Source organism: Caretta caretta, chromosome 1 (assembly GCF_965140235.1).
Source record: "Caretta caretta isolate rCarCar2 chromosome 1, rCarCar1.hap1, whole genome shotgun sequence".
Classification (NCBI taxonomy): domain Eukaryota; kingdom Metazoa; phylum Chordata; order Testudines; family Cheloniidae; genus Caretta; species Caretta caretta.
In genome coordinates, this window is record NC_134206.1 from 128701559 (window position 1) to 128724614 (window position 23056).

The following is a 23056-nucleotide window of genomic DNA, read 5'->3' on the forward strand; positions in this document are numbered from 1 at the left end:
AGCCGCTTCCGGGAGCAGCGCAGAGCCAGGTCAAGCAGAGAGCCTGCCTTAGCTCTGCTGCACCACTGACTGGTAACTACCTGAGGTCAGCGGTGCCAAGTCAGAGCCCACACCCCAACCCCCTGCCCCAGGTCGTAACCGCCTCCTGCACCCAAACTCCCTCCCAGACCCCGCACCCCACACCTACACTCCAAACCCCTTCATCCTTGCCCAGAGCCCCCTCCTACACCCCAAACCCCTCATTCCCAAGTCTGTTTCATGCAATGAAAAAAAAGGTGTCCATTGTAATTTTTACTGAGTTATCACCTGATTATATTTATATTCACATTTAAAGAGAATGTATGAACTTATTGAACTGTAAGGGTTTTTAAATGTTTATATACCATAAATGATCATTTCTAATACTTTAATACTTAATGATAATTTTCTTAATTTGTAGTTTTTGCAACAGTAGAATTACACAGCAATGTAAACTTTCAGTTGACAGTTTTTGGCAAAGAATTTACCAGACTTTTAAAAGAAGAAATCTATTATACAACATTGGATAAATATTTTTTATTCATTGGCACACTGTAACAAAGCGGCCTTTGGAGGGACACTACTGAGAGTATCAATTCAGGACAAATTGCTTAGAATAGGGAAGTCACAGCACAAGGCTGGGGGTCCTTCATTATTAAGGCACCATCCAAAAAGAGAGGATTTCGGTTTTACTCCACTGGCTAACCAGAAGTCATACAAGCAATTCCCTCAGACACTCCAGTTTCCCAGTATCACCACCAGCACCACTCCTTATGGGGATGAATGGTTATGAAAACCAATACCCCAGGAAAAGAAAAAAGGTTCTCCTGACCCCAAAGGACCATGCCCCAGACCCAGGTCCATATACCAGTCAGATCTTATGCACAATTCACATTGTAGACAATCCTTTAGAATCTAACATCTAAAGGTTTATTCATAAAAAGAAAGAAATATAGATGAGAGTTAAAATTGGTTAAATGGAATCAAATACATACAACAATTTCAAAGTTCTCAGTTCGGGCTTGTTTCAGGCTTGTTTCAGGCTTGATGGAATTACTGCTGATTTAAACCAATCAAGTCTCTGGAGTACAAACATCTCAGCTTGGATGTTTGTACTCAGTCCTTTGTTCAGCGCTCCAGTTTCAAGCACAGTTCCTCCAGAGGTCAGAAGCAGGATTGAAGACAAAATGAAGGGGTTTCCAGGGCCTTTTATATCCTCTGCCATGCGGAAGGACCCCTTTGTTCTTACTGTGGAAAATCACAGAAGCAAGATGGAGTTTGGAGTCACATGGGCAAGTCATATGTCCATGCATGACTCAGTTTGCAGGTGGCAGCTATTGCTCACATGCTACCTTGAATGTTCCCAGGAAGGCTCCTCAGATGTGGATTGGAGTCTCCCATGGTCCATTGTCAGTTAAGTATTTCTTGATTGGGCACTAACTCAGAATAGTCCTTTCTCAAGAAGCTAATCAAATGCTTCGCTGCTGCTATTTACAGTCAAACACATTGAGATACAAGTACATAGCCAATATTCATAAATCCAAATACAAAAATGATACACACATACAGACAGTATAATCATAACCAGCAAATTACAACCTTTTCATAGACACCTCACTTGACCTCCTTTGTACAAGATTTGGTGCAACTATGGGGCCTTGGTTGCAGCAATGATCTATTTGGTCACAAAAAGAAAAGGAGTACTTGTGGCACCTTAGAGACTAACAAATTTATTTGAGCATAAGCTTTCATGAGCTACAGCTCAATTCATCGGATGCATTCAGTGGAAAATACAATGGGGAGATTTATATACATAGAGAACATGAAACAATGGGTGTTACCATACACACTGTAACCAGGGTGATCACTTAAGGTGAGCTATTACCAGCAGGAGAGCGGGGGGGGAGGGCGGGGAACCTTTTGTAGTGATAATCAAGGTGGGCCATTTCCAGCAGTTGACAAGAATGTCTGAGGAACAGTGGGGGCGTGGGTGGGATAAACATGGGGAAATAGTTTTACTTTGTGTAATGACCCATCCACTCCCAGACTCTATTCAAGCCTAAGTTAATTGTATCCAGTTTGCAAATTAATTCCAATTCAGCAGTTTCTCATTGGAGTCTGTTTTTGAAGTTTTTTTGTTGAAGTATTGCCACTTTTAGGTCTGTAATCGAGTGACCAGAGAGATTGAAGTGTTCTCCAACTGGTTTTTGAATGTTATAATTCTTGATGTCTGATTTGTGTCCATTTATTCTTTTACATAGAGACTGTCCAGTTTGACCAATGTACATGGCAGAGGGGCATTGCTGGCACATGATGGCATATATCACATTGGTAGATGTGCAGGTGAACGAGCCTCTGATAGTGTGGCTGATGTGATTAGGCCCTATGATGGTGTCCCCTGAATAGATATGTGGACAGAGTTGGCAACCGGCTTTGTTGCAAGGCTAGGTTCCTGCGTTAGTGGTTCTGTTGTGTGGTATGTGGTTGTTGGTGAGTATTTGCTTCAGGTTGGGGGGCTGTCTGTAGGCAAGGACTGGCCTGTCTCCCAAGATCTGTGAGAGTGATGAGTCGTCCTTCAGGATAGGTTGTAGATCCTTGATGATGCGTTGGAGAGGTTTTAGTTGGGAGCTGAAGGTGATGGCTAGTGGCGTTCTGTTATTTTCTTTGTTGGGCCTGTCCTGTAGTAGGTGACTTCTGGGTACTCTTCTGGCTCTGTCAATCTGGTCACAGTTCATGTCAATAATGTCACACACACATACCTATTTTTTCACAGGGCTGTCAACCTGAGTATATGAATGTTTAGGGAAGTTTTAAGGCATGATAAAAGGTATGCATGGAATGGGTTGGAAACTAGACCTGAATCTTTAGAAAATGGCTTAGACTAGCACAACAGATCTGAAAATATATGACAGGGATCCTGGACAAGTGTTGCTTGAGCTGGATGGTCAAAAATGGTCTTGTTGAAAGTCTATATATTGTTTGTTTTTTTTCATATTAGTTACCTGATTTTATACCAGCATAACTCTGCTGAAGTCAGTGGAATTACTACAGTTTTACATCAGTGTGAATAGAGAACAAAGCTCCATGTCTTTCCTTTAACAACCTGAATTTTTCCAAGAATTCTGATTAAAGCCCAACACAAAATATATCCATAAGTGGACACTATTTAGGTTAATCAAATATGACAATATTTATTCAACTTAATCCAAAATCCAAGTTGAGCTAAATGTCACAACTCTAATTAGCATCATTATTGTTCACTCTACGCTAGAGTAAATTTACAGAAGAGATATACCATAAGTTTGATAGTATACACTAATCATGTATACTGCAGAATACAGATTTCCTGATGGAATAATGAGCAACAATTCTTAGTTTAGCTGACAAGATCTAATTTTCTAAGAGTTAAGAGTATGAAAGGGATGTCTAGCTCTACTGCCTGAAACAATATTTAAGTGGGGTGGTGTAGAGATTTTATTCCCACACTCATTTTTCTTAAGTTAAATGAGATACCATTTCTGTGGGGAACAAAAGCATAATGTCTTCCTTAGTTTTCCCAATAAACATAATTTAAAACTACATTCAATTTTGCATCTTTTTTATTTTTAAATTATCTACACTGTGTGTACTCACTGGGCAAGCTTCTCCATACTGCTCTGCCAATGACCCTCAACCCAGACTTGCACACCTTATTATATGTAACATACTTCAGCAGAGAATGCCAGTTATACAAACTGATACTTTTGCAACATGCACCTGTGGAGACTGACACAATGGCCAAAAACATTTTAAATTGTAGCTTTTACTATGATAAATCTGTTCCTCCGCCTATGTACTTCTGTTATGTCACTGGTTTTTTTTGTTTTTGTTTTTTTGCTTTTCACTTGTGCAGTGATAGTTTGTGACTTTATGCAGAAACCTGGACAAAATCTTGTGTATAAACCTCACCACCCAAGGAGTACAGGAGGGTAGCATTGTTTCACAGTGACATACCTGTAAGAAACTGAATTCATCCTCTGCTTACTCCTTTCTTCAGGGGAATAGGAGATAGTAACTTGCTGTTGGCCTCTATCAGAAGCATATCATAACAGCCCTGCACTGGTGCAGCTATGCTCGCCTGCAAGAGGTGGGGATGGAGTGAAGCCTGCTGCTCTGTGGGAGGCTGTAAGTGATTATGCAGCTCCTTACTCCTGTGTGCTCAGACCTAAGCTCCAGGCAGTCAGTGTAAAGGTTTAAAGGGAGTTCTTACTTTCCATTAATCCCCAGTCAGGACATATAGTCCAAGTCATCACTAGTTAGGCAAGCTTGAGCACAGTTTAATTCTTCAGAAATTTCATTCTCTTGAGGAATAGCTGCAGTGTGAGGCACATCAACACACACCCTGCCAGTTTTGAATTCAATTTCTTTAAAAAAAAATGTGAAGAAAAGTGCACAAAACCATCCTATAACTTGCTGCAGCTCTAGACATGTCTTTAGTAGGAGGTCTGTTATTTATTTCAATGCTGTACACAAATCACTCTCCATCCCCTAGAGGTAGAAGATAGTCAGTTGAGGAAGAGTGTGAAATATTTCTTACAATATATTTTTTTCTGCTTTCCAGGCTACTAGAGGAAACTTGGAGGAACTAATCAAAGAGAAGCAACTCTCTTTTGGGGAGTTTATCTGTGGGCTTCTTTGGGTGGTGGTAATACAGTTGATGATGGAGGGAGCCCCCTGTCAGCATGTGCTAGTCGCTGTATGCATGAAGGCCCTCTTGACTAACTGGCTGAGATCTGCCTGCTGTCTTGCAGACATATGTATTACTGTAGCACCTTTGGGAGCACATCCAAAATCAGGGGATGGGGCTGATCGATGTACTAGCTAAACAGACTGGATCTTAGTTCATAAAACTCCATTAAAATAGTGTTAAGAGCCTGGCTTTAAACAATAAAGGAAATAAAATTCAGTAGCATACATTAAATCTCCTGTGTCTCATTATCATTACCTTTCCTCTGTCACATTCCATTGAGAAAAGATGCTTTCTGATTTTTTTTCTGAATTTAAGAAAAGACTTGAATAAGTTTTCAAGTGTATTCAAGTGTACCTAACCAAAGACTCAATTATTGTCAGTTTTTTATGGGGAACTTGAAAAAAGTATTTTGGGCTTGATCTTGCTCCAACTTGAGTCAATGGGAGTTTTGCCATGGAATCGAAAAGGGCAGGATCAGGTTACTGACATCTCAGCCAGCTGTTAATATAATAGTACACTTCTACCATGTTTTTTATTGATCAGTTGTGTGCTGGAATGTTAAAAGGACCCAGAGCCTGCACTTGTTTAAATTGAAATCAGTGATCAAACTCCTGTTGACTTCAAAGCATGAAGGTCTGAACCATGGATAGTTACTACACAAGTCCCATTAAAGGTTTGCATATTTTTTTTCTGTTTGTTGTTCTGACTTTTAATTAGCTGTCTTGTTAAAAGGTTGAACTTTGATATTTCACTGTACCCTGCGGCTTTTGGAGAAAGGAGGATATAGCAGCTGCAGTGTTATGTGTGTTGCTATCTCTGAATGAAGTAGTCCCTATCTTCTGATGAAAGCTTGTTGTGTTTGGAACTTGTGCTTCACTTTCAAAGTCTTTCTGATGTAAATGCAAATTAGACCAAAACCTAATGGGAATTTTCAAAAGGGAACATTAATTAATACTGTATTAAAAGAGGAGTGCTAATCTAGTTGTACATGAATTTTTAAAAAATCTTTTCATTTTTAACATGTTTCAGATCTCTGCCCTCATGTTTTCTGAAGAAAAAAATGGATGTTCAGTACTTTGCATTTGAGAATTGCCAGTGTTGTTTATTTTGTTGATTATTAACCCAGGTAATACTGAATACCAACCCTGCAGCTATATTTCATTCCATTATTACATAAAACTTCTGACACTACATATGTTGGCACCAACAGCTGGGAAAGTGTTCGTGATTCACCAAAGCAAAGTTCTCATGTGTTTTATAGTGGATTGTTCTTTGATAAGTTTTACACATTGTAACTTCAGACACTGCAAGACAAAAAAAAAGTATTAATTATTTTGAATCACAGTAGCACCTATAAGCCCCAACGAAGTGCACACCCTTTTGTGCTAGGTGCTGTAGAAACACATAATAAAGGAGAACTCCTGCCCTATGGAGTTTACAGTTTAAATAGACAATAGATAGGAGAAAGGAAGCATTGATACAATCACATTAAAAAACACTATATAAAATCAATGAAGCACCTGTTAAATGTAATAACTGGTTAAATGATAGATCTCAAAAAGTAATTGTAAATGTGGAATCATCCAAAAGTGGTGCTTCAAGTGAAGTCCTCCAGGGATTTGTTCTTTGCCAAATGCTATTAAATAACCTTATCAGTGATTTGGAAGAAAATATAAAATTGTTGCTGGTAAAGTGTATCCTCAGAACCAATAAGTCTGAAGAAGACTTAACTGTCATATAGATAAGTATCTCAACATATTCTGCCAGTATGATGCTTTGTCTAAGAAGACTAATGCAATTCTTGGAAGTATAAACAGAGGAATATTGAGTCATAGTAGGGAGATGGTATTACCTCTGAATACAGCATCAGTGAGATGGTTACTTGAATACTGGGGTCACTTTGGTTGTCCACACTGCAAAAAGGATATTGAAAAATTGGAACAAATAGATAAAAGAAGTGCAAGAATGATTCAACATGTAGAAAACATGTTTTTCACTCAGAAATAAAGTTATTTGTGGTGGTGGTGTAGCAATGTTGATAGCAGAGGGGCAAAGTGGGCAAGGTAATATATTTTCTTGGACCAACTTCTGAAGAAGAGCTTTGTGTAGCTCAAAAGCTTGTCTCTTTCACCAATGGAAGGTGATACAATAAAAGATGATTCTCAGAGAAATTTAACAGGTATCTTTATAATGATCTGTAGACAATTACAGAAAAGAAAACTGCTGATAGTAGAAAGCTCTTTAATTTAGTGGACAAACGCCTAAAAAGATCCAGAGACTGGAAGCTGAAGGTGGATAAATTTAGGCTAGAGCTAAGGTGCAACTTTTTAAAGAATAGGGTAACTGACCATTGGAACAACTCACTACAGGATGTGGTGGATTCTCAATCACTTGAAGTCTTTTAATTAGCACAGATGTCTTTCTAAAAGTATTGTATACCTCAACCACAAGATATTGGCTTCATGCAAGAAAAAACAGGTGAAATTCTTTGCCTTTTGTTGTGCAGATGCTCATATTGGTCCCTTCTAGCCTTAAAATATCTCAAACTATGAGTCATCCCCATCTTACCAGTGGTCAACTGAGACACTGATGCTCTAACCACAAGATCCAGATTCATCTTTTTGCCCACAAACTAAACTTTGGACACTAAAAATAAGTACCAAATAGACAATCCATATACCATGAAACCACGTCAGTATTAAAATAACATGGTTCACACTAGTACCTTTTCATTGAGAAGGGTAAGAAGCAAATTGAAAGCATATTCTCTGGCAGTCATATAAAAATCAGGAAAAAAATACAGCAAGATCAAAAATACAGCTATTACTTTGAAACAGGCTAAGAAGTATTTTGCGAAGGCAGTATCTTCCCTGAAGGTGCCTTCTGCAGCCAAAGGAAAGGAATAATGGAAAGCTTAGGATAACATATTACAGAAAGGGTAATCATTAAAAGCAATAATTAATTATTAATCCTTAGAAGAAATAAGATTGCCAATTTATACTATATTGTAAGCCCATTTGTTACATGAAACAGTAACTGATGACTGAAGGCTTCATCTGCAAGTGTCTAAGAGCCAGCAGGTTAAAAATATCTCAAAGAAACACAAGTGAATTCAAACAACTCTAGGCTGTGAAGAGGAAAACAATGAAATAACTGAACTTTTGTTATCTTTCATGTATGATTTTCATCTTCACTTTAGTTAAGTATCACAGATAATATTTTTAAAAAGTGGTTTTTCCTTCACTGTCCATATTCTCCTTCTCCTTTAAAGGATGGATCCAATGCTCAGTGAAGCATCTTTTTAAAAAGATTTCAAGACACAGTATAGGGAAAAAATGACAAGAGCATGTCTATTTCCTTGTGGTGAGCTAGGAAGCAATGCTGTAGGAAAGGCTACATCTATGCACAGTAGTGGATGTTCTAAGTATAAAAGACTTTGAGACTCACAGCCCTGGTCTACTCTGCAGGGTTATGTCGAATTTAGCCGTGTTAGGTCAATTTTAAAATGGATGCGTCCACACAACAAACCCCGTTCCGTCGACTTAAAGGGCTCTTAAAATCAACTTCCGTACTCCTCCCCAGCGAGGAGAGTAGCGCTAAAATCAACCTTGCTGGGTCGAATTTGGGGTAGTGCAGACTCAAATCGAAGGTATTAGCCTCCGGGAGTTATCCCAGAGTGCTCCAATGTGACCGCTCTGGACAGCACTTTGAACTCTGATGCACTAGCCAGGTACATAGGAAAAGCCCTGGAAACTTTTGAATTTCATTTCCTGTTTGGTCAGTGTGGTGGGGCGAGCTTGGCAGCACAGATGACCATACAGTCCCCCCAGAATCACAAATGAGTTCCAGCATGGACCAAAAGGGAGACACTGGATCTGATTGCTGTATGGGAAGAAGCATCTGTGCAGGCCGAACTCCGATCAAAAAGAAGAAATGCAAATATATTTGCCAAAATTTCACAGGGCATGATGGAGAGAGGCTACAACAGGGAGAAACAGCTGTGCCGCATGAAAGTTAAGGAGCTCAAGCAAGCCTACCAAAAGACAAAGGAGGCAAATGGGCGCTCCAAGTCAGAGCCCCATACAAGCTGCTTTTATGATCAGCTGCATGGCATTCTAAGGGGGGATCCTACCACTACCTCACCACTGTCCGTGGACACCTGCAAGGGGGAAGTCTCATGCAACAGGGAGGAGGATTTTGTGCATGAGGAAGAGGAGGAGGAGGCGAATGCGCAGCAGGCAAGCAGTGAATCTGTTCTTCCCAGCAGCCAGGACCTTTTCATCACCCTGGAGCCAATACCCTCCCAAGGCAGGATCCCCAACCCTGAAGACAGAGAAGGCAGCACTTTTGTAACTACAGTACAGGGTTTAAAAGCAATAGTGTTTAATGTTTGATTTGCCCTGAAGAATTGGGATGCATTCGCAGCCAGTACAGCTACTGGAAAAGTCTGTTCACATGGCTGGGGGTGGAGTGGGAATCCTTCAGGGACATCTCCATGAAGCTCTCCTGGAGGTACTCTGAAAGCCTTTGCAGAAGGTTTCTGGGGAGGGCTGCCTTATTTCCTCCTCCACGGTAGGACTCTTTACCACAGCAAGCCAGTAGCAGGTATTTTGGAATCATTGCAGCACAAAGCATGGCAGCAAATGGTCCTGGGTTTTGGTCACATTCAAGCAACATTCGCTCTTTATCTTTCTGTGTCAGCCTCAGGAGAGTGATATCATTCATGGTCACCTGGTTGAAATAGGAGAATATTTGTAAGGGAACAGTAAAAGGACCCCGTTCATGCTGGGCTGTTTGCGCTTGGCTAAAAGGGATCATCCCAGAGAATAGCCACACAGCGAGGGGAGGGGTGAAGGGATCATCACAGAGAATAGCCACGTGATGGGGTGAGGGGAGGTGTGTGCTGCACATCCACCTGAAAACCACAGCCTTTCCTTTTAAATGTGAAACCCAACCTATTGCTTGCTATGGGAAAGGATGGTGCTGTAGTTTGAAACCATTCCCACATGTTATGCATAAGAAGCCAAGCCCGCGTACCCTGTGCCTTACCATGGCTGCCTGGAAACCAAATTCTGTTGCCCAGCCGTGTGTGATGTGTCACCATACCAGCAGGCACTCAATCTAAAAGGCAAAATGTGACCTTGTACCTAAAGCACATGTGCTGTCTGCTGTGAATTGCTTGATTCACTGTGAAAGAGTATCCCTTTTATTCTCAGAAATGTATCTTCTTAAATTTTACTCTCCCTTTTTATCTCCCCCCAGGTGCAAATGTTTCTATACTCCCCATATCATCTCCGTCCCTGAGGTTATCGCAGATTAGAAAGCGAAAAAATGCACTCTTGACAACATGTTTTCCGAGCTCATGTAGTCCTCCTGCACTGATAGGGCACAGCTTAATGCATGGTGGCATTCAGTGTTAGAGGCTAGGAAAGCATTAAGTGAGCGTGAAGAGCGGAGACAGGAGCACGAAGAGCAGAGGCTAATGGGGGAGCAAAAGGACATGATGAAGCATCTGGTGGAGCTGCAGGAAAGCCAACAGGAGCTGCATCCATTGTATAACCACCTGACTTCCTCCCCAAGTTCCATATCCTCCTCACCCAGACACCCAATAATGAGGGAGGGGGGAGGCTCTGGGCACCCAGCCACTGCACTACAGAGGATGGCCCAAGCAACAGAAGGCTGTCATTCAAACAGTTTGATTTGTAGTGTGATTTGTGCAAAAAGCAATGTGGCCTTGTCCTTCCCTCCTCCCCCACCCCACCCAGGCTACCTTGTCAGTTATCTCACTTTTTTTAATTAATAAAGAAAGAATGCATGGTTTCAAAACAATAGTTACTTTATTTCAAAACGGGGAGGAAGGGTGGTTTGGTTACAGAGAATTAAAAGCAACCCAGGGGGGTGGGTTTGCATCAAGGAGAAACACACACAAAGGTCACACCGTAGCCTGGCCAGTCATGAAACTGGTTTTCAAAGCCTCTCTGATGCGCAGTATGCCTACCTGTGTTCTTCTAATCACCCTGGTGTCTGGCTGCTCAAAATCAGACGCCAGGCGATTTGCCTCAACACGCCATAAACGTCTCCCCCTTACTCTCACAGATATTATGGAGCACACAGCAAACAGCAATAACAATGGGAATGTTGGTTGCGCTGAGGTCTGACCGAGTCAGCAAACAGTGCCAGCGAGCTTTTAAACATCCAAAGGCACATTCTACCACCATTCTGCACTTGCTCAGCCTATAGTTGAACTGCTCCTTACTACTGTCCAGGCTGCCTGTGAACGGCTTCATGAGCCATGTGAGCAAGGGGTAGACTAGGTCCCCAAGGATAACTATTGGCATTTCAACATCCCCAACAGTAATTTTGAGGTCTGGGAAGTAAGTCCCTTCTTGCAGCTGCTCGAACAGCCCAGAGTTCCTAAATATGCGAGCGTCATGCACCTTTCCCAGCCATCCCACATTGATGTTGGTGAAACATCCCTTGTGTTCCACCAGTGCTTGCAGAACCATTGCGAAGTACCCCTGGCGGTTTACGTACTGGTTGGCAAGGTGGTCCGGTGTCAAGATGGGGATATGTGTTCCGTGTATCGCCTCACCACAGTTAGGGAACCCCATTGCAGAAAAGCCATCCACTATGACTTGCACATTTCCCAGAGTCACTACCCTTGATAACAGAATGTCAATGATTGCATTGGCTACTTGGATCACAGCAGCCCCCACAGTAGACTTGCCCACTCCAAATTGATTTCCGACTGAGCGGTAGCAGTCAGGCATTGCAAGCTTCCACAGGGCTATTGCCACTCGCTTCTCAACTGTCATGGCAGCTCTCATCTTGGTATTCCTGTGCTTCAGGGTGGGGGAAAGCAAGTCACAAAGTTCCAGGAAAGTGGCCTTACGCATGTGAAAGTTTTGCAGCCACTGTGAATCATCCCATACCTGCAACACTATGTGATACCACCAGTTTGTGCTTGTTTGCCCGGCCCAGAATCAGCGTTCCACTGTATCAACCAGCCCCACTGCCCCCAGGGTGTCCCAATTGCCACAGCCTGTGCTTTCAGGAACATCTGTGTCCATGTCCTCATCAAAATCCTCCTCGCGTTGGAATCTCTTAGTCCAGTTCTCCATATACTCCAGGATAATGCACAAGGTGTTTACAATGCTCACAGCAGCTGCGGTGACGGTGAGCTGAGTGTGGTATGGCATCTGCAGGAGAGCAGAGTTTCAGCGGTAGTGGTGGATGATGACGGTTAGCAGTCCTATTGCACCGTCTGCACACAGCAGCACCCAGGACACAACAGCCGCAGTGATGGTGAGTTGAGCTGAGTGGGCTCAATGTTTGCCATGGTATGGCATCTGCACAGAAAAAAGGCACGAAATGATTGTCTGCCGTTGCTTTCACAGAGGGAAGGGTGACTGACAACATGTAACCAAAAACACCAGCGACAATGTTTTTGCCCTGTCAAGGTTCCTCCCCCACTCTGAACTCTAGGGTACAGATGTGGGGACCTGCATGAAAAACCTCCTAAGCTTATCTTTACCAGCTTAGGTCAAAACTTCCTCAAGGTACAAAATATTACACCCGTTATCCTTGGAATGGCCGCTACCACCACCAAACTAATACTGGTTACTGGGGAAGAGCTGTTTGGATGCGTCTTTCCCCCCAAAATACTTCCCAAAACCTTGCACCCCACTTCCTGGACAAGGTTTGGTAAAAAGCCTCACCAATTTGCCTAGGTGACTACAGACCCAGACCCTTGGATCTTAAGAACAATGAACAATCCTCCCAACACTTGCACCCCCCCCTCTCCTGGGAAATGTTGGATAAAAAGCCTCACCAATTTGCATAGGTGACCACAGACCCAAACCCTTGGATCTGAGAACAATGAAAAAGCATTCAGTTTTTTACAAGAAGACTTTTAATAAAAAATAGCAGTAAATAGAAATAAAGAAATCCCCCCTGTAAAATCAGGATGGTAGATATCTTACAGGGTAATTAGATTCAAAAACATAGAGAACCCCTCTAGGCAAAACCTTAAGTTACAAAAAAGATATACAGACAGAAATAGTTATTCTATTCAGCACAATTCTTTTCTCAGCCATTTAAAGAAATCATAATCTAACACATACCTAGCTAGCTTACTTACTAAAAGTTCTAAGACTCCATTCCTGTTCTGTCCCTGGCAAGAAGCAGCATACAGACAGACACAAACCCTTTGTTTCTCTCCCTCCTCCCAGCTTTTGAAAGTATCTTGTCTCCTCATTGGTCATTTTGGTCAGGTGCCAGCGAGGTTACCTTTAGCTTCTTAACCCTTTACAGGTGAGAGGAGCTTTCCCCTGGCCAGGAGAGATTTCAAAGGGGTTTACCCTTCCCTTTATATTTATGACACGCCCCCCAAATCTCAGCTAGGGTGAAACACTGGCTGGGATTTCTTCCTGGAGCTCTAGGAAAACAGAGTTAATAAGACACATGCATCTCTAAATATACTACCAAGTACATAAAGACTAACAATATTTTCCACATCTCAAGGACGATTTTAACCAGTTGATTCTGGGAAACTTTCACGGGAGAGTGCATCAGCCACTTTGTTAGAAGCTCCTGAGATGTGTTGGATGTCGAAATCAAAATCTTGGAGAGCTAAACTCCACCGAAGAAGTTTTTTGTTAGTTTCTTTGACGGTGTGAAGCCACTTTAGTGCAGCATGGTCGGTTTGCAGGTGGAAACGCCGTCCCCAAATATATGGGCGTAGCTTTTCCAGAGCGTAGACAATGGCATAACATTCTTTTTCAGTGACTGACCAGTTGCTTTCCCTCTCAGACAGTTTTTTGCTGAGAAACACTACAGGGTGGAATTCTTGATCAGGTCCTTTCTGCATTAAAACTGTTCCCACACCACGCTCAGATGCATCTGTGGTTACTAGGAACGGTTTGTCAAAGTCTGGGGCCCTTAGTACAGGGTCAGACATGAGTGTCGCTTTAAGCTTGTTAAAGGCCTTCTGACACTTTCCGGTCCACTGAACAGCATTTGGCTGTTTCTTTTTGGTTAGGTCTGTCAGTGGGGCAGCGATTTGGCTGTAGTGCGGTACAAATCGTCTGTAATAACCGGCCAAGCCTAAGAAGGATTGAACCTGTTTCTTTGACTTTGGGACAGGCCACTTTTGGATAGCATCCACTTTGGCCTGTAGGGGGCTGATAGTTCCTTGACCCACCTGGTGTCCAAGGTAAGTCACTCTGTTTAGGCCTATTTGACACTTCTTAGCCTTAACAGTTAGTCCTGCCTCCCTTATGCGCTCAAGGACTTTTTGTAGATGTTCCAGGTGGTCTGCCCAGGAATCCGAAAATATGGCCACATCGTCAAGGTAGGCGACTGCATATTCTCCTAATCCCGCTAGGAGACCATCTACAAGTCTTTGGAAAGTGGCGGGTGCATTTCGCAGCCCAAAAGGGAGTACATTAAATTCATACAGCCCGAGATGTGTGATGAAGGCTGACCTTTCCTTGGCAGATTCATCTAGCGGTACCTGCCAGTACCCCTTGGTTAAGTCCAAGGTAGAGATGAACTGGGCCCGTCCCAGTTTCTCTAATAGTTCATCTGTGCGTGGCATTGGATAGTTGTCTGGGCGAGTTACAGCATTTAGCTTACGGTAGTCCACGCAAAAACGTATTTCCCCATCTGGTTTGGGAACTAGAACCACTGGAGATGCCCAGGCACTTTCAGAGGGGCGGATTACACCCATCTGTAACATATCCTGGATCTCCCGTTCTATAGCAGTTTTAGCTTGAGGAGACACCCGGTAAGGTTGAACCCTAATTGGGTGAGCATTACCTGTGTCAATGGAGTGGTATGCCCGTTCAGTCAGTCCTGGGGTGGCTGAGAACGTTGGCACGTAGCTAGTGCACAGCTCCTGGATCTGCTGTCGCTGCATACGCCCAAGGGTCATGGAGAGGTTCACCTCTTCCACACCACCACCACATTTCCCTTCGTAGTAGACACCTTTGGGCCACTCAGCGTCGTCTCCTCCCTGGGCTGTAAACTGACAAACCTTTAATTCTCTGGAATAAAAGGGCTTTAGAGAATTAATATGGTACACCTTAGGCTTTCGGTTGGAGGTGGGGAATGCTATGAGATAATTAACAGCTCCCAGGCGCTCCTGGACCGTGAATGGCCCTTCCCACGATGCTTCCATTTTATGGGCCTGGAGCGCCTTTAAGACCATGACCTGGTCTCCTACTTTGAAGGAACGCTCTCTGGCATGTTTATCATACCAGGCTTTTTGCTCTTTTTGAGCATCCTGTAAGTTTTCTCTAGCAAGGGCTAAAGAGGTTCGGAGGGTGTTTTGTAGGTTGGTTACAAAGTCCAGAATGTTAGTTCCTGGAGAAGGTGTAAATCCCTCCCATTGCTGCTTCACCAACTGCAATGGCCCCTTAACCTCACGGCCATATACAAGTTCAAATGGGGAAAACCCTAAACTGGGATGTGGTACAGCTCTGTAGGCAAAGAGCAACTGCTGCAATACTAGGTCCCAATCATTGGAGTGCTCATTTACGAATTTACGTATCATGGCCCCCAAAGTTCCATTAAACTTCTCCACCATGCCATTTGTTTGATGGTGGTAAGGAGTGGCAACCAAGTGATTTACCCCATGAGCTTCCCAAAGGTTTTTCATAGTTCCTGCCAGGAAATTAGTCCCTGCATCTGTGAGGATGTCGGAGGGCCAACCTACCCTGGCAAAAATGTCTGCTAGTGCCTGACACACACTTTTAGCCCTGGTGTTGCTTAGAGCTACTGCTTCCGGCCATCGGGTGGCAAAATCCATGAAAGTCAGTATGTACTGCTTTCCTCTGGGTGTCTTTTTCGGAAAAGGACCCAGAATATCCACAGCTACTCGCTGAAATGGAACTTCAATGATGGGGAGTGGCTGGAGAGGGGCTTTGACCTGGTCTTGGGGTTTTCCCACTCTTTGGCACACCTCACAAGACTGGACATAGGTAGAAACATCCTTGCCCATTCCCTCCCAGTGGAATGATCCCCCCAAACGGTCTTTGGTCCTGTTCACCCCAGCATGGCCACTAGGGTGATCGTGGGCTAAGCTCAAGAGCTTGGCCCGGTATTTAGTTGGAACTACCAACTGTTTCTGAGGATGCCAGTCTTCCTGGTGTCCACCAGAAAGAGTTTCCTTGTATAAAAGTCCTCTTTCTATAACAAACCTGGATCGATTAGAAGAGCTGAGAGGCGGTGGGTTGCTCCGTGCCGCCGTCCAAGCTCTCTGGAGGCTTTCATCTGCTTCCTGTTCGGTCTCGAACTGTTCCCTTGATGCTGGAGACATCAGTTCCTCATGGGATTGTGGACCTAGGCTTGGTCCCTCTGGAAGCGATATAGGGGATGGAGCTGTTTCTGTTGACAGTGAACCGCTCTCCGCTGGTGCACTATGTTGGGATTCAGGCTCTGGCTGAGCCTCTTGGGTCGGGTTATCGGCTGCTGCCAGTTCAGGTTCGGTGGGGCCCTCTGTTGTTGAGGTTGCAAGTACTGGATTCAGTGCTGACACGGGGTCTGGTGTTGGTTGTTCGGCTGGTTCCGGTTCTGGGACTGGTTCCGTCTGGGTCTCTGGGACTGGATCCACTACTGCTGTTGCAGACATTGGCCTGGGGTCCAGGTCCATCACCTCTGACTGGGTCCTGATAGAAGTTTCCGGAACAGAGCTAGGCCTCACGGCTTGTTTAGCCTGGCTGCGGGTGACCATTCCCACCCTCTTGGCCTGCTTCACATGATTGGCCAAGTCTTCCTCCAACAGCATGGGGATGGGATAATCATCATAGACTGCAAAAGTCCACATTCCTGACCAGCCCTTGTACTGGACAGGCAACTTGGCTGTAGGCAAATTGAAAGAGTTGGACTTGAAGGGTTGAATCGTCACTTGGATCTCTGGGTTGATTAAATTGGGGTCCACTAAGGAAGCATGGATAGCTGACACTTGTGCTCCGGTGTCCCTCCACGCGGTGACCTTCTTCCCGGCCACACTCACAGTTTCCCTCCGCTCCAAGGGTATCTGGGAGGTATCTGGGCCTGTGGACCTCTGGTGTGATTCCGGTGCAATGAACTGTAATCTGTTGGGGTTCTTGGGGCAGTTGGCCTTTACATGCCCCAGCTCGTTACACTTAAAACATCGTCCAGCTGACGGGTCACTGGGGCGAGGAGGGTTGCTGGAGAACGGGGTGGTGGGACGATAAGGGGTCTGGAGGGTTCTTTGGGAGGTAGGTGGGGCCTTGGGCGGCCCCCGGTAATAGGGTGTGGTCTGGGGTGGTCCCTTCTGGTCTCCGCTCCAACTGCGACCAGTTTTCTTCTTCTCTGCCACCTCCACCCATCTGGCTCCAATCTCTCCTGCCTCCATTACAGTTTTGGGTTTCCCATCTAGGATGTATCTTTCTATTTCCTCAGGAACACCCTCTAAGAATTGTTCCATTTGCATTAGGAAGGGCAAATTTACTGGAGATTCAACACTTGCTCCTGATATCCAGGCATCCCAATGTTTTACAATGTGGTAGGCATGTCGGGTAAATGACATGTCTGGTTTCCACCTTAGGGCTCTGAACCTCCGACGAGACTGCTCGGGTGTTATCCCCATTCTGACTCTCGCCTTGGATTTAAACAGTTCATACTTGTTCATGTGTTCTTTAGGCATTTCAGCTGCCACCTCAGCTAAGGGTCCACTGAGCTGCGGCCTCAGCTCTACCATGTATTGGTCAGTAGAGATGTTGTACCCAAGGCAGGCCCTTTCGAAGTTTTCTAAGAAGGCCTCAGTATCATCACCTGCCTTGTAGGTGGGGAACTTTCTGGGATGGGAAGTGGTACCTGGAGAAGGATTGCTAGGGTTTGTTGGTATATTATGCTGGGCCTTTATCCTCTCCATCTCCTCCACATGCTTCCTCTCTTTTTCCTTCTCCTCCTCCACATGCTTCCTCTCTTTTTCCCTCTCCTCCTCCACATGCTTCCTTGCCTCCATTTCCCTCTTGTGGGCAGCCTCTTGGTGTAGTTCTGCCTCCCTTTCTTGTTCCTTCTTCAGCTGCATGAGTTCTATCTGTCTTTCATGTTCCCTTTGTCTTTCCTCAGCCTGAAATTTGGCTAATTCCAGCTGTAGTCGAGCTGAGGATTTGGTCATTCTAACCTCTCTGTTTTTAACTAACTTTACACCCGAGGTTTAGAAATAAACAAACAAAACGTGGCTGTAAAATTTTGCTGTGCTGGAATAGAATACCTATTCTCTGATAGTGACTGTCAGCCTACAGAAGAAGACAATTCCCTTGTCTCTGCTCTGGGCCCAAATTAAAGCAAAAAACCTCCAACTACTTGGAAACCTGCTTACCCAGCCCAAAGAAAAAGCAAATGGGTAGAACACACACCCCCTATTTACTTTTAGGAAGAAAAGAAAAAAAAACCTCTGGGTTGGAAGACTGTGAATTTCCCTGCAGGAGTTAAGTACCCTGCCTCCAGGCAAAGAAAACCTGCAATTCACAAGATAATCCCCTTTTGTCTCTGCTTGGCCACAAAGCAGAGAGAAACCAAGCTGCTTTCAGTTTCAAAGCTGCTTTCTGGACTTTCTTTCCAAAGAAAAAAAAATTTCCTTTTTAAAATCTGTATTTCTAGTTCAAAAAATCTCAACTGGATCTCAAATGATTTCAGGTTAATCCCACCACTGTGCCACCATGTCAAGGTTCCTCCCCCACTCTGAACTCTAGGGTACAGATGTGGGGACCTGCATGAAAAACCTCCTAAGCTTATCTTTACCAGCTTAGGTCAAAACTTCCTCAAGGTACAAAATATTACACCCGTTATCCTTGGAATGGCCGCTACCACCACCAAACTAATACTGGTTACTGGGGAAGAGCTGTTTGGATGCGTCTTTCCCCCCAAAATACTTCCCAAAACCTTGCACCCCACTTCCTGGACAAGGTTTGGTAAAAAGCCTCACCAATTTGCCTAGGTGACTACAGATCCAGACCCTTGGATCTTAAGAACAATGAACAATCCTCCCAACACTTGCACCCCCCCCCCCCTCCTGGGAAATGTTGGATAAAAAGCCTCACCAATTTGCATAGGTGACCACAGACCCAAACCCTTGGATCTGAGAACAATGAAAAAGCATTCAGTTTTTTACAAGAAGACTTTTAATAAAAAATAGCAGTAAATAGAAATAAAGAAATCCCCCCTGTAAAATCAGGATGGTAGATATCTTACAGGGTAATTAGATTCAAAAACATAGAGAACCCCTCTAGGCAAAACCTTAAGTTACAAAAAAGATATACAGACAGAAATAGTTATTCTATTCAGCACAATTCTTTTCTCAGCCATTTAAAGAAATCATAATCTAACACGTACCTAGCTAGATTACTTACTAAAAGTTCTAAGACTCCATTCCTGTTCTGTCCCTGGCAAGAAGCAGCATACAGACAGACACAAACCCTTTGTTTCTCTCCCTCCTCCCAGCTTTTGAAAGTATCTTGTCTCCTCATTGGTCATTTTGGTCAGGTGCCAGCGAGGTTACCTTTAGCTTCTTAACCCTTTACAGGTGAGAGGAGCTTTCCCCTGGCCAGGAGGGATTTCAAAGGGGTTTACCCTTCCCTTTATATTTATGACATGCCCCATCAGGCATTGGGAGCTTAACCCAGAATTCCAATGGGTGGCGGAGACTGCAGTAACTGTGGGATAGCTACCCACAGTGCACCGCTCTATAAGTCGATGCTAGCCACGGTAGTGAGGACACACTCCGCTGACTTAATGCGCTTAGTGTGGACATATGCAATCGACTGTATAAAATTGATTTCTAAAAATCGACTTCTATAAAATCAATCTAATTTCATAGTGTATACATACCCATAGAGATTGTGATTTACAGTGAGTCTGAAAGATCAGTTGATTGTTTTATAAATAGTTCAAGTACTGAATATCTTTAATTTTGATTTTAATTTTGAAAGAAAAAACTGAATTGAACATTTATTTCAATTGTACATCTATGTATTTAACAATATACTGTACTATCAAATCAACCAATATTCTTTAAGTCATGGACAGAGCTGCACTGACTGTTTATTAGATTTTATATATAGATATGTAAGGATCTTCATAACTTGAATGCAGATAGAATATGAAATAGAAGTGATCGATGCAGATTAAATGTGTTTATGAAATTCTTCCATAGATACCAATAAGCCTACTTGAAGAACTCAGAAAGGAAATTATTGCACAAGATGTATAGATGCCATATTTAAATAAATTTGTCATCCAAATACACTTGGAATATCAATTGTAATATTGATTTATATTTATGTAGACCTTTTCATTCCATATTGCTTTACTGTTACAGAAAAGTATACAAAAATACAAAAGTATTTAAAGAGAGGAAGAAAGGGAAGAACTCAAGTGCTTAGCAGTAATCTTCAGTTCAATAATAAGATTGGGTAAGCGTGACCAACACTTACTTTATCATGCTTTTTTATGATTTGTGTGAATGATTTGATGATCTCCTTCAGCTAAATTACTGGTACAATGACAACTGACCATCTTGTCAGTTTCAGAAGGTAAGTCAAAACTAAATGAAAGCAGAACTACTCAATCACCCCAATGGCATTCCCTTTGCAAGAGGGTTGATACAGTGGTGAGAGGTTTGTACTGCCACTATCCATGTTATCCCTATTCTCTGAGTAGATTAAGGACTTTTGTCTCCATAGCTCTGAAACCAGCTTTATGCATGAACAATAAATTCACTTTAACAAGAAAGCAGAGGGAGTAAAGAATAACATCTGCAGCTGAAAATTCAGGGAAAATGTAAGGAAGCACAATGTAACTATCTGAATAATCATTTGGACAGAACACTGTAGGTTATGTGTCTATTCTTCTGAGAACTATTTAAGGTAATTAACCCTCATTTAACAAATACAAACTATTTATTAGCCAATCAAAGAGAAATTAGGGCCTGATGCAAAGCACATTGAAGTCAATCTTTGGATGAGGCCTTTAGTTAGGCAGAAGACCAGTATGTGTTTAATATTTTTCTTTTCTCTTCTTTTGCTTTCAGTATTATCAGCTAGTTCCATTTACTCTTTCTCATTGAAATAGATTGCAATACTGTGGGCAAAATGCTGAATCTTAAAAGAGACTTGGAAATAGTCAAATATCACTAATTGGTCCAAGATCACAGAGCTAAATCTGTTGGTTCTCCTTTACAAGAACAAAAACCGTTTGAAATTTCTGCATCAAACTTATTGAGGTCACTATCTAGAAAACATGGTATTGATTTTCACATCTTTCAACAATATTCCTTCTGTTCTAAAACTAGATTCTGATCTTTAAAAGGTTATGGTAAGCCTAAGATAATGTCCATTTGAAATAGTATCTTGAGATGTTTGATTGTGTGGCCAGTGTTGTTGTCTTTTTATTAAGGGCCTGATCCACTGCTCACTGAAGTGACTAAAAGCCTCCCATTGGCATCAGTAAGCTTTGGATCAGTCCCTAACATAACGTGCACTCGTGTTCCACCCGAGTTGCAATCAGACAATTACTGTCTTTGTCCACAAGAATAAAAGCACATGAATCAAACATCTGTTCTGAAGTTGAAATGACACAAAAGTATCATTTTTGCTTGTCTAAGGCAGGGATATCCACTGTAAAAGCAGAATAAACTGAATAGTTTTTTTTGTGATAGACTGGAGAATTTGAAGAGGTGACATGGCTTTGACTAGAGTGGTAAAATCCTTCATGCTGTCAATAACAAACACAACACTGTTTCCTTAAATTGGTATTGAGAATAATAAATAATAATAATAATTAATTAATGCCATTTCTGAGAATTTCAGTTAAACATCTCCTAGAGAAGTTTTACTCCATCTCAACAAACCATTAAAATTACTTACATATTAGAGCTATGCTGAATGGCTGAGAAATAATCTGCTTCTGAACACCAGGATATCACTGTATTAACTAATTAATAATAATAATAATAATAATAATATATTTATAGGTACATATTCAGTTTTTGGGGAACATTTTTTATCTCAGAAGCAAGTTAGCATTTTGCACCGTATACAAAAATGTCATCTCATAATAACAATAACACCTAGCTCTTATATAGTGGTTTTCATCAGTAGATCTTAGAAGAGTTCATGAAATTCATTTCTATATATTGGACTCCCAGAGAGCATTACACAGTAGTAGAAAAAATGTTATGATATATTAATTGTTTGAGAATTACGTGATTATGTAATAAGTAACCTTATCAAAGTGTATATTGACCTGCCATATAAATAAGGTTGCAGTGTAGATATTCCCACTGAGGTTCTGAGACACCACCCCCACCCTTGCTATTTTTTAGATGTAGTCTTGACAACACCTATTGACTTCAGTGGTCTACTTGTCTATAACGGTCTTAAAGTTAAGCATGTGCATACTAATTTTAGTGAATCTACACCTAATTTCAAACAGGAGAGCCCTGTTAAAAAATTAATGGCAAACTAAAGCCCTCAAAAAAGTAAAACAAAACAAAAAACTGTAATTGCATTTGGGTTTCCTGTTATTGCTATGAACACTGTTCCTGTCATTTTGATTTAACAAACAAAATGTACTGTAGATGAAAGACTTGCATTGAATTCCTTTCACCATTTTTAATCTCACCTTGTGTCATAAATATAAAGGGAAGGGTAAACCCCTTTAAAATCCCTCCTGGCCAGAGGAAAAATCCTCTCACATGTAAAGGGTTAAGAAGCTAGGATAACCTCACTGGCACCTGACCAAAATGACCAATGAGAAGACAAGATACTTTCAAAAGCTGGGGGGAGGGAAAACCAAAGGGTCTGTCTGTGTGATGCTTTTGCGGGGACAGAACAGGAATAGAGTCTTAGAATTTAGTAAATAATCTAGCTAGATATGCATTAGATTATGATTTCTTTAAACGGCTGAGAAATTAAGCTGTGCTGAATAGAATGGATATTCCTGTTTTTGTGTCTTTTTGTAACATAAGGTTTTGCCTAGAGGGATTCTCTATGTTTTGAATCTAATTACCTGAAAGGTATTTACTATCCTGATTTTACAGAGGTGATTCTTTTTATTGTTACTTCTTTTTTACTGTTTCTTCTATTAAAATTCTTCTTGTAAGACCTGAATACTTTTTTCATTGTTCTTAAGATCCAAGGGTTGGGATCTGTGGTCACCTATGCAAATTGGTGAGGATTTTTACCAAACCTTCCCCAGGAAGTGGGGTGCAATGGTTGGGAGGATTTTCTGGGGAAAAGATGTTTCCAAACAACGCTTTCCTAATAAAATAAACCC

General features: G+C 42.3%; 1 long non-coding RNA gene across 1 annotated transcript; it reads right to left on the bottom strand.

Annotated features, from left to right (window-relative positions):
- Nucleotides 1-5934: 5934 nt before the first annotated feature.
- On the bottom strand, nt 5935-7622 carry LOC142070218 (uncharacterized). Its single transcript, XR_012666221.1, has 3 exons — nt 7473-7622; nt 6600-6660; nt 5935-6051 (listed from the first exon to the last, which is right to left on the bottom strand). It is a non-coding gene; the product is annotated as an uncharacterized LOC142070218 (long non-coding RNA).
- Between the last annotated feature and the right edge of the window lie 15434 nt (nt 7623-23056).